The 13,702-nt window shown below is 39.2% G+C and overlaps 1 pseudogene; it reads right to left on the bottom strand.

The window, feature by feature from the left end:
* Positions 1 to 4,711: 4,711 nt before the first annotated feature.
* On the bottom strand, positions 4,712 to 5,100 carry LOC101606094 (annotated as a pseudogene).
* Positions 5,101 to 13,702: the final 8,602 nt, after the last annotated feature.

Raw genomic sequence — 13,702 nt, 5'->3', positions numbered from 1 at the left:
TTTCCACAATGGCTGTACCAGATTACATTCCCACCAACAGTGCAGAAGGGTTCTGCTTTTACAACAACCTCGTCAACATTTATTGTTATTTGTTTTCTTGATGGTAGTTCTGATGGGAGAGAGAGATGGAATATTGAGGTAGTTTTAATTTGCATTTCCCTGATGACTTATGATGTACAACACTTTTCAAAATGTTTTCATCTGGTGAGAACTCTCTATTAAGTTCCATAGCCATTTCTTATTCTGTTTATTTTTTTAACTAGTTTTCTATTCAACAAATACAGGCAGTTTGGTACCACTATTGGGCTCATCTGTGGCCTACCACCTCCCCATTGGCCTCTGCTTGTTGATGTAAATGGGTCATGCATTGTGGAGTTAGCCCACAGTTATTGGTATGATAAATGTCTCTGCATATCAAGACCCAACATGCGGCTCTGACATTCTTTTTGCCCCCTCTTCCACAAAATTTCCCTGAGCCACATTGAGTTCATTTGTGGTCTGCTTCAGTGATGAGGTGTTGGGGGCCTCTGAGGCTCTGGCTCTCTGATTTGGTAGGAGTTGATTTTTCTCTGTGTTGGTCTCCTTCCCCTTGTGCTGGTATCCAGTTCTTCAGGAAAACCGCACCCTTGCTTGTTTTCCTAATATTCCTTAGTTTTAATCAGGGCCCTTTTGAGGTATGGTGGGGTGGCTCTCTCTTTAGGATTTGCATCTATCTGAAAAAGAGAAGCAGATTCTCCAATGGAGAGTAAGTTAGCAACAGGACAATTGAGATAACACTTACTTTTTTTTATAGAGAGTTTAATAGGTGTAGGCCCTCTTGTAGCCCATGATTGATGGTAGGTTGCTATTGGAGAGTGGGCTTATGTTTGGATATGGTTCTGATTTGTTTCCCAGCTCCAGCTATGGGTCTTGTACCACCGAGGGAATCAGTTAGCCAAATCAAGAGCAGTTGGTACCCACCAAGTCTGTGTGCCACTATTGCACTTGTGTGGGCATCACAACAGGTTATTTGTTGCTAAGTAAGTTAGACCATGAGTTGCTTGGACAGATATTGGTCATTTCCCCTAGTCGCCCATGTAGCACCTTCTGGCACTAGACACGCTGACTATATGGGGACTGACTCTCTCCTGGCTTCCAGCCATTCCGTTCCATTTTAGGTGGTAGCTGCATATGGTGTCTTCAGCAATAGGGTCTTACCACTGACCTTTTGTGGGTCATCAAGTACTCTGACAGAAATCTGTCATTCTTTTAGGAAACCTTGTAGGTTTGTCTGATAAAAAGCTCATTGAGGATGATAGCCCCATGCTGGTACTGGGAATTACAGGTCAGTGTCCACTACAAAAATGAGGAGGAAGATAACTAATATACAAGAGTTAGAGAGGGGAGAGACAGAGAGGGAGAAGGAGAGGGAGGGGGGGAAGATATAGAAGATTTAGGTTACACTTGATCCTACCCTCTCCAGTGTCTTCTGGTTCAGGTATTTCCTGTAAGGACCTGGTGAAGGTTCAGCCATTTGGTCTGCCTTTTGGGAAGTAGAATTTTATGGTACCATTGCCACTTGGGTCTAGATTAGTGTTTCCCACCCCTTCGATACCCTCCCCACCCTCTCCATCCATCCTAGTGCCTAGTCCATGAGATACTTGCTGGGTGTGTAAGGTATCTTGGGTAGATTCAGGTTAGGTGCTGTAGATGAATGAGAATATGTGGCATTTTTTTTTTTTTTTCTGTGATTGGGCAAGTTCACTGAGAATGAGCTGTTCCAGGTTCAACCATTTTTCCTCAAATTTCTTTGTGTCATTTTTTCTTACTGCTGTGTAGAATTCCATATTGTAGATATACCACATCTTAGTTATCCATTCTTCTATTGATGAACATCTGGATTGATTCTAGCTATTAGCTATTACGAATTGAGCTGCTACAAACATGGTTGAGCAAATCTCTCTGGCCTGTGGTTTGAAGGTTTTAGGGTAGATGCCCAGTAAGGGAATAACTGGGTCTGTTAGTATTTCTATAGTCAGCTTTCCAATATTGCTTTCCAATATGGTTGTACCATCCTACATTCCCACCAACAGTGGATGAGTGTTCTTACTTTTCCACATCCTTGCCAGCATTTATTTTTGTTTGATTTTTTTTATCATTAAAATTTTTTGTTTTATGTTTATTTATTTATTTGAAAGTGACAGACAGAGAAAGAGGCAGAGAGAGAGAGAGAGAATGGGTGTGCCAGGGCCTCCAGCCACTGCAAATGAACTCCAGATGCATGTGCCCCCTTGTGCATCTGGCTAACCTGGGTCCTGGGGAACTGAGCCTCGAACCGGGGTCCTTAGGCTTCACAGGCAAGCGCTTAACTGCTAAGCCATCTCTCCTGCCATTTTGTTTGATTTTTTGATGTTTACTATCCTTATTGCAGTAAGGTGGAATCTTGAGTTCCTGGGATGAATCCCACTTGGTCAAGGTGGATAGTGCCTTGATGTGTTGTTGGATTCTGTTTGCAAGGATTTTGTTCAGGATCTTTGCATCTAAGTTCATTAGGGAAATAGGCCTGTAGTTTTCTTTTCTTGTGGCATCTCTGCCTGATTTTGGAATTAGGGTGATACTAGCTTCATAAAAGGAGTTGGGTAGCTTTCCCTGTTCTTCAATTGTGTGGCACAGTTTGAGGAAGATTGGTTTGAGTTCTTCCATGAAGGTTTGATAGAATTCAGCTGAGAAGCCATCTGGTCTTAAACTCTTCTTTGGGGGGAGGTTTTTTATTACTTTTTCAGTCTCCATGAGTGTGATAGGTTCATTGAGGTGAATAATCTGTTCTGGGTTTAGCTTTGATACATGGTATGTGTCCAGGAATTTTTCCATCTCCTCCACATTATCTAGTTTTGTGGAGTAGAGGTTTTTGAAATAAATCCTGATGATTCTCCCAATTACACTTATGTCTGCTGTGATCTCACCTTTTTCATTTTGAATTTTGTTAATTTGAAGCCTCTTCTTTTTTTGCTTAATAAAATTGACCAGGGGTTTGTCAATCGTGTTTATTTTTTCAAAGAATCAGCTCTTTGTTTTGTCAATTGCCTTAATTGTTTCCTTGGTTTCCAATTCATTAATTTCTGCTCCAATTTTAATTATTTCTTTCCTTCTGGAGCTATTTGGGTTGGGTTTTTCTTGTTTTTCCAGTGCCTTTAGGGGGATGGTTAGGTTATTGATTTGGGATCTTTCTGTCTTTTTCATGAAGGCATTGAGTGCTATAAATTTTCTCTTGTGGACCACCTTCATTGTGTCCCTTAAGTTTTGGTATGATGTGTTCTCATTGTCATTCAATTCCAGAAATTTTGCAATTTAATTTTTTATTTTATCCATTATCCATTTGTCGTTTATATGTGTGTTGTTCAGTTTCCAGGTGCCATTGGGATTCTTGGTGGGTCTTTTGTTGTTGATTTCTAGCAATATAGTGTTGTGATCTGATATCATGCAGGGAATTATGTCAATTTTCCTAAATATGTGGAGGGAGTCTTTGTGACCCAGTATATGGTCTATTTTAGAGAATGTTCCATGGGCTGCTGAGAAGAATGTGTAGTCTGTGGATTTGGGGTGGAAAGTTCTGTAGATGTCCGTTAGGTCTAAGTGCTCTATGGTTTTGTTGAGCTCTCTTACTTCCATGTTTAGCTTCTGTTTGGATGATCTGTCTGTTACTGATAATGGTGTATTGAAGTCCCCAGCTATGATGGTGTTGGTGGTTATTTCTGTTTTATTGTCAAATAGGTTTTGTTTTATGAACTGTGGTGCCCTGTGTTTGGTGCATACAAATTTATGATTCTAATATCCTCTTGATGGATCATACCCTTGATGAGTAGGAAGTATCTTTCTTTGTCTTTTTTGATTATTTTTGGTCTAAGTCTATTTAATCTGCTATTAATATAGCTACACCTGCTTGTTTCTTATTCCCATTTGCTTGTAATGTCTTCCACCGCTTTACCCTTAGGAGGTGTCTGTCTTTAGTGGTGAGGTGGGTTTCTTTAAGGCAACAGATTGAAGGCTCTATTTTTTTTTTAATTTTATTAACATTTTCCATGATTATAAAAAAAAATCCTATGGTAATACCCTCCCTCCCCCCCCACCACTTTCCCCTTTAAAATTCCATTCTCCATCATATTACTTCCCCATCACAATCATTGTACTTACATATATACAATACCAACCTATTAAGTACCCTCCTCTCTTCCTTTCTCTTCCCTTTATATCTCCTTTTTACTTACTGGCCTCTGCTACTAAGTATGTTCCTTCTCACGTGGAAGACCAATCATCTGTAGCTAGGATCCACATATGAGGGAGAACATGTGGTGCTTGGCTTTCTTGACCTGGGTTACCTCACTTAGCATAATTCTTTCCAGATCCATCCATTTTTCTGCAAATTTCAGAACTCTTTAGTTGATCTCAGCTGTCTTTCCTTCAGGTTTCTTAACTTTGTCAGAACACTGATGGAGTTGAAAAATCTATTGCTTGGTCTCTGCTGCTGCTGTTGCCACCTGGTGCACCTGGTGGGACTGCCCTGGGTGGACCGTGGATTGTAACTGGGATTGCCTTTGTGGGACTCTAGCCATTTTACTCCTTTCTAGTGGGTCTTGATCTCTTAAGCTTCATTAGCTGTGTCTCAGAATAAACTCTACTCCTTCACTTTTCAGAAGAAGTGTGTATTTTGCTTGGGTTTTGCTTATATCCTTCCCTAAGCTGGTTTGGTGTGGCTCCTAAGCCACCATTTTACTGTCTGTAGACTTGTGAACATGGTAACAGGGACATATGTCACTAAAGCATAAAGCTTGTTTGATGAATCTACATCCTCATTCCATTCCTGAACAATGGTACACAGATATGGACAATCTTTCTTCCCTTGGCTCTGGCAACTTGGTTGAGACTGGTATCAGTGTGCACATTTGGAGTCCTCAGCTCCTTCATGGAAAACTTCCAGATCACTTTGACGGCCATAGGGACCTTCTTCTTGAAGCCATCTCCATGGATGAGGTTGTGAATATTGATGGTGTATGCTCGTGTCACCATCTCTTTGATGACAGAATGGTCCTTATTTTTCTTCCCCCTCTTATGTGCAGGTGCCATTCTGCTGGGCCCAAGTTGGTAAAGGGGGATTTTTATTTTTTATAGCAAGTTTTGCCAATATTTTCAATTCTTATCCAATTTAATTTTATTACATATACACTGAACACATGTAATACTTTAGTAAATATATAAATCTAAAACTTAACTTAACGAATGTTATAAATGATGCTGTAACTATACAAAGTGTTAGGTATGAATAGGAGACTAACTTAAACTTTTCAGAATTTTCACTCTTCTAAAAAGTTGCAAACCTACTAATGCAGTGGAAACCCAACAGCCCATATTAATGACTTTATTATTTATATCTGAATAATCAGATAATGAATGCAAAGGTGCATAATTTTTTACTCCTAAACAAAACACAGCCAACCAACACCATAAATAAAAATGTTAATATTCATTTAATTTGAGACACAAGTAATCAGTTCTCCAGGGTGTCTAAACCAATAGACCTGAAGAATTATTGGAATTAAAGCTAATTATATCAAACTTAAAACTATGTTGTACACTTAACATTACTTTGTTGTTGTTGTTGTTGTTTTTGAGGTAGAGTCTGTCACTATAGCTCAGCCTGACCTGGAATTCACTATGAAGTCTCAGGGTGGCCTTGAACTCATGGCGATCCTCCTACCTCAGCCTCCCAAGTGCTGGGATTAAAGGCGTGGGCCACTACACCCAGTTTAAAATTACAGTTTGCTGATTACCTTAAGCCTGCCTATTTTTTCTGAAGAAAAAAAAGTTACAACATAACATAACACCCAGTATATATTTAGAGCATTCCAAAAATGAAAGACTACATTTTCAGTACTTCCCTGGAAATTCGTCTTCATCAGGTTATTATAGAAACATCTAAGTCAATAATTTCTAGCAGAGACACAAACACAGTCAAAAAATGTATTATTTCCTATTTTGCAAGTTAAGTGAATTTTGCTGAAGGGCTTTTAATTAGCTCCTCAGTATTATCTATACACGGTGTTCACCAATTTTCCCTCTAAGTTGGGTGTCCTTATGTCTTTAAAGCATCCGCCTAAAACAGTATTTTAATTTCTTACAAAGAGAGAGGAAATTGACAATTGAAGGTATGAATGTTCCCAGGTACTTATATATTATGTTAACAAAATCCAATTACTATTATAAATGCTCTATTATATATGTATATATAAGCTTATTTATGTGTGTAAATGATGTATGTTACATTTTTGAAGTAGGCTCAGGCTGATCTGGAATTCAATATGTAGTCTCAGGATGGCCTCAAACTCATGGTAATTCTCCTACCTCTGCTTTCCAAGTGTTGGGATTAAAGGTGTGTGCCACTATGCCCAGCTCATGTTATATATTTTTAACATTATGTCACTTAATAATAATATACAATGGCATATGATACTATTGTATCATTTTAAAGAATAAACTGGTCTTTCAAGAGTTCAAAACTTGAAGATAGCGGTGTAGCTACCATGCCAAAGCAGCCTAGGGGAAAAAAGACCAAAAAATCTCAGCAAAATACACACTTTTACTAAAAAGTGAGGTGTATAGGAAATTGAAGCAGCAGCGGAGAAGTAGGAGAGATCCAGAGCATCCAGAGCCTGCACAGGCCGGCAAAAGCGGCCCCAGCAGCTCCGCCAACCGCAGCGGTGGCGGTGAGCACCAGAAAGCCGCCAACCTCGGCTCCAGCCGCAGGAAAAGCCAGGTGCGGGAAATTCCCCTCACACCGGCGCTCTCCGCAACTCAAGAAACGTGAAGTGAGAGCAGCAGTGAGCAACGGAGGAGCAGACCGCAAGGTAGAAGAACACATGGAGCAGAGAGCGAACCAGAGTAGCTGTGGCTCTCTCCCCTCCCCCACTGCCTGAGCTCAGCTCCGGTGAACAGAACAGCAGTCCGGGACCCGGCCATGCCAACTTGAGCCGACAGAGGGACCCAAGCAGGAGCAGAGTTTGGCAGCAACATCAGCAGCTCCGGAACCGGTACCAGCGGCCCCAGCAGCAGCAGACCCAGGAGTGGCAGCAGTGGCAGACCCCGCAGCAGCAGACCCAAGAGCGGCAACAACAGCAGACCCAGCAACAGCAGCTTCAGCAACAGCAGTGGCTCCAGAAGTGGTAGCAATAGCAGCAGCAGCAGCAGAGGCAACAGCAGCAGTGAGCCCAGCAGCAGCAGCTTGAGCTGCTGACAGACCCAGCAGAGGCAGCTTTCGCATCAGCGGTTCCAGCAGCGGTGTTGCTGATCTGCAGGGCCACAGTTGCCAGGCTTGGCTTGCCCCACAGGAAAAGCCAGTGCCCAGCTCCAGAAATCAGAACAGCAGCCTGACCAGGCAGCAACTTGACTGAGACCAAAATCATCCAAGGTAACTGGGTTTGCACCAGGGAAGGGTCTGACTTGGTCACAAGCTGACTGGGATCCCTCAACAGACCAGAAATCTTAACCTCTATGTTAATAGAGGATCTGGTTGTTATAATAACTACTCTGGTATACATACTTGGGGCTGTTTTTGACTGAATGGGTTCAGTGTTTAGTTAACTTTTAGAATCTACCTGTGTTTTATTCCACTCGGCCTATTTGAATACTCCCATAGCAGGGAAACTCAACACCTAGGAGCACCTTTGTAGATACTCTCAGAGTCTTAAGAGCTATATCTAACACCTTAAGCTCCTACCCTGAAAATATATAATATCAAATCAACTGATACAGCTAAGAATACTCAGCTGGCTAGAAAATCCAAGCATTAACTTAATCCAAGATGCAAAAATATATACATTATAACACAAGAAACACTAAAAAGCAAGATGATATAAATCCACCTAAAAGTATTAATGCATCCGAAATGACCTCCAGTGAGAACGAGTTAGAGGAAATGCCTGAAAAAGATTTCAAAAGAATGATTGTAAATATGTTCAAAGAGTCAGAGAACAAATCAAAGGAGTCAAGGAGGAACTTAAAGAGGAAATCAAAGGATTCAAGAAAGATGCAGGACACCAATTTCATGAAATAAAGAAGGCAATACAAGACATAAATAAGGAAATAGAAATAATAAAGAAAAACCAGTCAGAATTGCTAGCAATGAAGAACACAGTTAATGAAATAAAAAACGATGTAGAAAATATCACCAGTAGAATGGATGAAAGAGAGGACAGAATATCTAAGCTAGAAGACCAGGTGGCAGATCTAATACAGGCCAACAAAGAAAAAGACAAACTTATAGAAAAGTATGAGTGGGAATTTCAAGATATTCAGGACACTATGAAAAGATCAAATATTAGAATTCAGGGCATAGTAGAAGGAGAAGAATTCCAATCCAAAGGCATAGTAGGTGTCTTCAAAAAATCATAGAAAAAATTTTCCCCCAAATTGGGAAAGAGGTGCCAATACAGATACAGGAAGCCATTAGAACCCCAGCCAGACAAAACCTGGAAAGAACCTCTTCTTGCCATATTATAATCAAACTTCCAAACACACACACCAAAGAAAAAAATATTGAAAGCAGTTAGAGAGAAAAATCAAGTTACCTACAAAAGTAAGCCCATCAGGATTACAGCAGATTATTCAACACAAACTTTTAAAGCCAGAAGGGCTTGGGATGATATATTCCAAGTTCTGAAAGATAACAACTGTCAACCAAGGTTAACTTATCCTGCAAAGTTATCCATTCAAATAGACGGAGAAATAAGTACATTCCATGACAAAAGCAGGTTAAAGGAGTATTTGAAGACAAAACCAGCTCTACAGAAAATACTTGATAGAATCCTCCATGCTGAAGAAAAGAAAAAGCACACATATAAAGAACCTAGAAAAAACAAGCAATACTCAAATATTAGTTAACAGAAGAGAGCACAGGTAGAACCAGAACCACAAAAAAAAAAAAAAAAAGGCAAACATAAATACACACCTTTCAATAATATGCTTAATATCAATGGCCTCAATGCCCCAAGGAAAAGACATAGATTTGCATACTGGGTTAAAAAGCAGGATCCTACAATTTGTTGTGTCCAAGAAACTCACCTTTCTACAAAGGATAGACATTATCCTAGGGTGAAAGGTTGGAAGACGGTGTTTCAAGCATATGGGCCTAGAAAACAAGCCGGGGTTGCTATCCTAATATCGGACAGGGTAGACTTTAGTCCAACGTTAGTCAAGAATGATAAGGAAGGTCACTTTATATTGATTAAGAGCACACTCCAACAGGAGGACATTACAATCCTAAACATATATGCACCTAACATGGGGGCTCCCAAATTCATCAAACAAACACTAATAGAACTAAGGTCACAGATAACACCAAACACAGTGGTGGTGGGTGACTTTAACACCCCACTCTCATCAATTGACAGGTCATCCTGGGAAAAAATAAACAGAGAGGCATCTGGACTAAATGAGGTCATAGAAGGAATGGACTTAACAGATATATACAGGACATTTCATCCAAAGGCTGCAGAATATACATTCTTTTCAGCAGCACATAGAACATTCTCTAAAATAGACCATATATTAGGACACAAAGCAAATCTTAACAAATTCAGGAAAATTGAAATAATTCCTTGCATTCTATCTGACCACAATGGAATTAAACTACAAATCAGTAGCAAGAAAGGCTATAGAGCATACACAAAATCATGGAAACTAAACAATACACTACTAAATGATGAATGGGTCAATGAAGAAATCAAGAAGGAAATTAAAAATTTATAGAGTCAAATAATAATGAGAACAAAACATACCAAAATCTCTGGGACACAATGAAGGCAGTTCTAAGAGGTAAATTTATAGTCTTAAGTGCCCATATTAAGAAATTAGAAAGGTCGCAAGTAAACGACCTAATGCTTGGCCTTAACGCCTTGGAAACAGAAGAACAAGGCAAACCAAAAATCAGTAGACAGGAAGAAATAGTAAAGATTAGGGCAGAAATTAATGAAGTAGAAACAAAAAGACCAATCCAAATAATTAATGAAACAAAGAGTTGGTTCTTTGACAGGATAAAGAAGATTGATAAACCCTTAGCAAATCTTACCAAAAGAAAGAGAGAAGAGACACAAATTAATAATATCAGAGATGAACGAGGTAACATCACAACGGATTCCAGAGAAATTCAAAAAATCATAGAGACATACTATAAAAGCATATACTCCACAAAGTATGAAAATCTGAAAGAAATGGATGATTTCCTTGATTTATATGACCTACCTAAATTAAATCAAAATGAGATTAATCACTTAAATAGACCTACAACAAACATGGAGATCCGAACAGTTATCAATAATCTCCCAACTAAAAAAAGCCCAGGCCCAGATGGATTCACTGCTGAATTTTACCAGACCTTCAAGGAAGAGCTAACAACATTGCTTCTTAAGCTATTCAAGGAAATAGAAAAAGAAGGAATTCTACCAAACTCCTTCCATGAGGCCAGCATCACCCTGATATCAAAACCAGGCAAAGATAAAACAAAAAAAGAAAATTACAGACCAATCTCCCTTATGAACATAGATGCAAAAATTCTCAACAAAATATTGGCAAACAGAATACAAGAGTATATCAAAAAGATCATTCACCGTGACCAAGTAGGCTTTATCCCAGAGATGCAGGGATGGTTCAACATATGCAAATCTATAAATGTAATACATTACATAAACGGATTGAAGGACAAAAATCACATGATCATCTCATTAGATGCAGAGAAAGCATTTGACAAAATCCAACATCCCTTCATGATAAAAGTCCTACAGAGACTGGGAATAGAAGGAACATATCTCAATATAATAAAGCCTATTTATGACAAGCCTACAGCCAACATATTACTAAGCGGGAAAAACCTGGAAGCTTTTCCACTAAAATAAAGAACAAGACAAGGATTTCCACTGTCCCCACTTTTATTTAATATATTTTTGGAAGTCTTAGGCATAGCAATAAGGCAAGAGACACACATAAAAGGAATACAAATTGGAAAGGAAGAGATCAAGTTATCATTATTTGCAGATAACATGATTCTATACATAAAGGACCCTAAAGACTCTACTAGCAAGCTGTTAGAGCTGATCAAAACCTACAGCAATGTAGCAGGATACAAAATAAATACACAGAAATTAGTAGCCTTCATATATGCTAACAAAAAGCACACAGAGGATGAAATCAGAGAATCACTCCCGTTCACAATTGCATCAAAAAAAAAAAAATAATAAAGTACCTGGAATAATCCTAACCAAGGAAGTAAAGAATCTCTACAATGAGAACTTTAAAACATTCAAGTGAGAAATTGCAGAAGACACTAGAAAGTGGAGAAACATTCCTTGTTCCTGGATTGGAAGAATCAATATTGTGAAAATGGCAATCTTACCTAAAGCAATCTACACATTTAATGCAATCCCTATCAAAATTCCAAAGGCTTTCTTCATGGAAATAGAAAAATACAATCCAAAAATTCATTTGGAAACACAAAAAACCTCGAATATCTAACATAATACTGAGCAACAAAAATGGGGCTGGTGGTATCACCATACCTGATTTGAACCTATACTACAGAGACATAGTAACAAAATCAGCATTGTACTGGCACAAAAACAGACATGTAGATCAGTGGAACAGAACAGAGGACCCAGATGTAAGCCCAAGTAGCTATAGCCACCTGATATTCGATAAAAATGCCAAAAATACTCATTGGAGAAGAGACAGCCTCTTCAGCAAATGGTGTTTTGAAAACTGAATATATATCTGCAGAAGGATGAAAATAGATTCTTCTCTCTCACCATGCACAAGAATTAAGTCCAAATGGATTAAAGACCTTAACATCAGATCTGAAACTCTGAAACTGCTAGAGGAAAAAGTAGGGGAAACCCTTCAACATATTGGTCTTGGCAAAGACTTTCTGAATACAACCCCAATTGCTCAGGTAATAAAACCACAGATTAATCACTGGGACCTCATGAAATTATAAAGATTTTGCACTGCAAAGGACAGAGTGAAAAAAGCAAAGAGGCAAGCTACAGAATGGGAAAAAATCTTTGCCAGCTATATATCTGATAGAGGATTAATATCTAGGATATACAAAGAACTCAAAAAGTTAAATAATAAGGAATCAAACAAGCCAATCAAAAAAATGGGCTATGGAGCTAAATAGAGAGTTCTCAAAGGAAGAAATACGAATGGCATATAAGCATCTAAAAAAATGTTCTATGTCACTAGTCATCAGGGAAATGCAGATTAAAACTACATTGAGATTCCATCTCACTCATGTCAGATTGGCCACCATCATGAAAACAAATGATCATAAATGTTGGTGGGGATGTGGAAAAAAAGGAACCCTTCCACACTGCTGGTGGGAATGCAATCTGGTCCAGCCATTGTGGAAAACAGTGTGGAGGTTCCTAAAACAGCTAAAGATTGATCTACCATATGACCCAGCTATAGCACTCCTAGGCATATATCCAAAGGACTCATCTCATTTCCTTAGAAGTACGTGCTCAACCATGTTTATTGCTGCTCAATCTATAATAGCTGGGAAATGGAACCAGCCTAGATGTCCCTCTACTGATGAGTGGATAATGAAGATGTGGCACATTTATACAATGGAGTTCTACTCAGTGGTAAAGAAAAATGAAGTTATGAAATTTGCAGAAAAATGGATGGACCTGGAAAATATTATACTAAGTGAGGTAACCCAGGCCCAGAAAGCCAAGTGCCACATGTTCTCTCTCATATGTGTATCCTAGCTACAGATGATTGGGCTTCTGCGTGAGAAGGAAAATACTTAGTAGCAGAGGCCAGTAAGTTAAAAAGGAGACATAAAGGGTAAATAAAGGAAGGGAAGAGGATACTTATTAGGTTGATATTGTATATATGTAATTACAATGATTGTAATGGGGAGGTAATATGATGGAGAATGGAATTTCAAATGGGAAAGTGTGGGGGTGGGGAGGGAGGGAATTACCATGGGATATATTTTATAATCATGGAAAATGTTAATAAAGATTACAAAAAAAAGTATAAACTGGGCTGTTAAAACACATTGCCTAAACTCTCCTAAGAGCTACACTGAAGTATATTTTGAATTTAATTATTTAGAATTTAGAAAATGAGGGCTGGAGAGATGGCTCAGTAGTTAAGTGTACTTACTGAGCAATCCTGAGGGCTTGAAAGAATCTGAAACTGCCTATGTTCAAATCCTGAGAACTCACAATACCAGTTGAACATGGCTCCATGCTCCTGTAACCCTAGTATCACAAAGAGGAGCAGAGCCCAGGGAATCACCTGGGATCACAATAAGCAGCAAACACTAATATCAGGAAGAGACTCCTGCTCAAACATGAACTAGCTTCAGAACAATGGAGTGGGATAACAGATTTTCTGTTCCAGCCACTGCAGGTGAGCACATGGGCCATCACAAGGGCACATACATGTGTATACAACATACGTGCTGCCATCACCACACAGAACACACTACATATACACAAGCAAAATAAAGCAAATTGATAAAATGAAATAAGGTTGGGCTGGAGAGATGGCTTAGCAGTTAAGCGCTTGCCTGTGAAGCCTAAGGACCCCGGTTCGAGGCTCGGTTCCCCAGGTCCCACGTTAGCCAGATGCACAAGGGGGCACACACATCTGGATTTTGTTTGCAGAGGCT

The sequence above is a fragment of the Jaculus jaculus genome, chromosome 7, assembly GCF_020740685.1.
Source record: "Jaculus jaculus isolate mJacJac1 chromosome 7, mJacJac1.mat.Y.cur, whole genome shotgun sequence".
NCBI classification, from domain to species: Eukaryota; Metazoa; Chordata; class Mammalia; order Rodentia; family Dipodidae; genus Jaculus; species Jaculus jaculus.
This window is presented reverse-complemented; position numbering and strand designations above follow the sequence as displayed.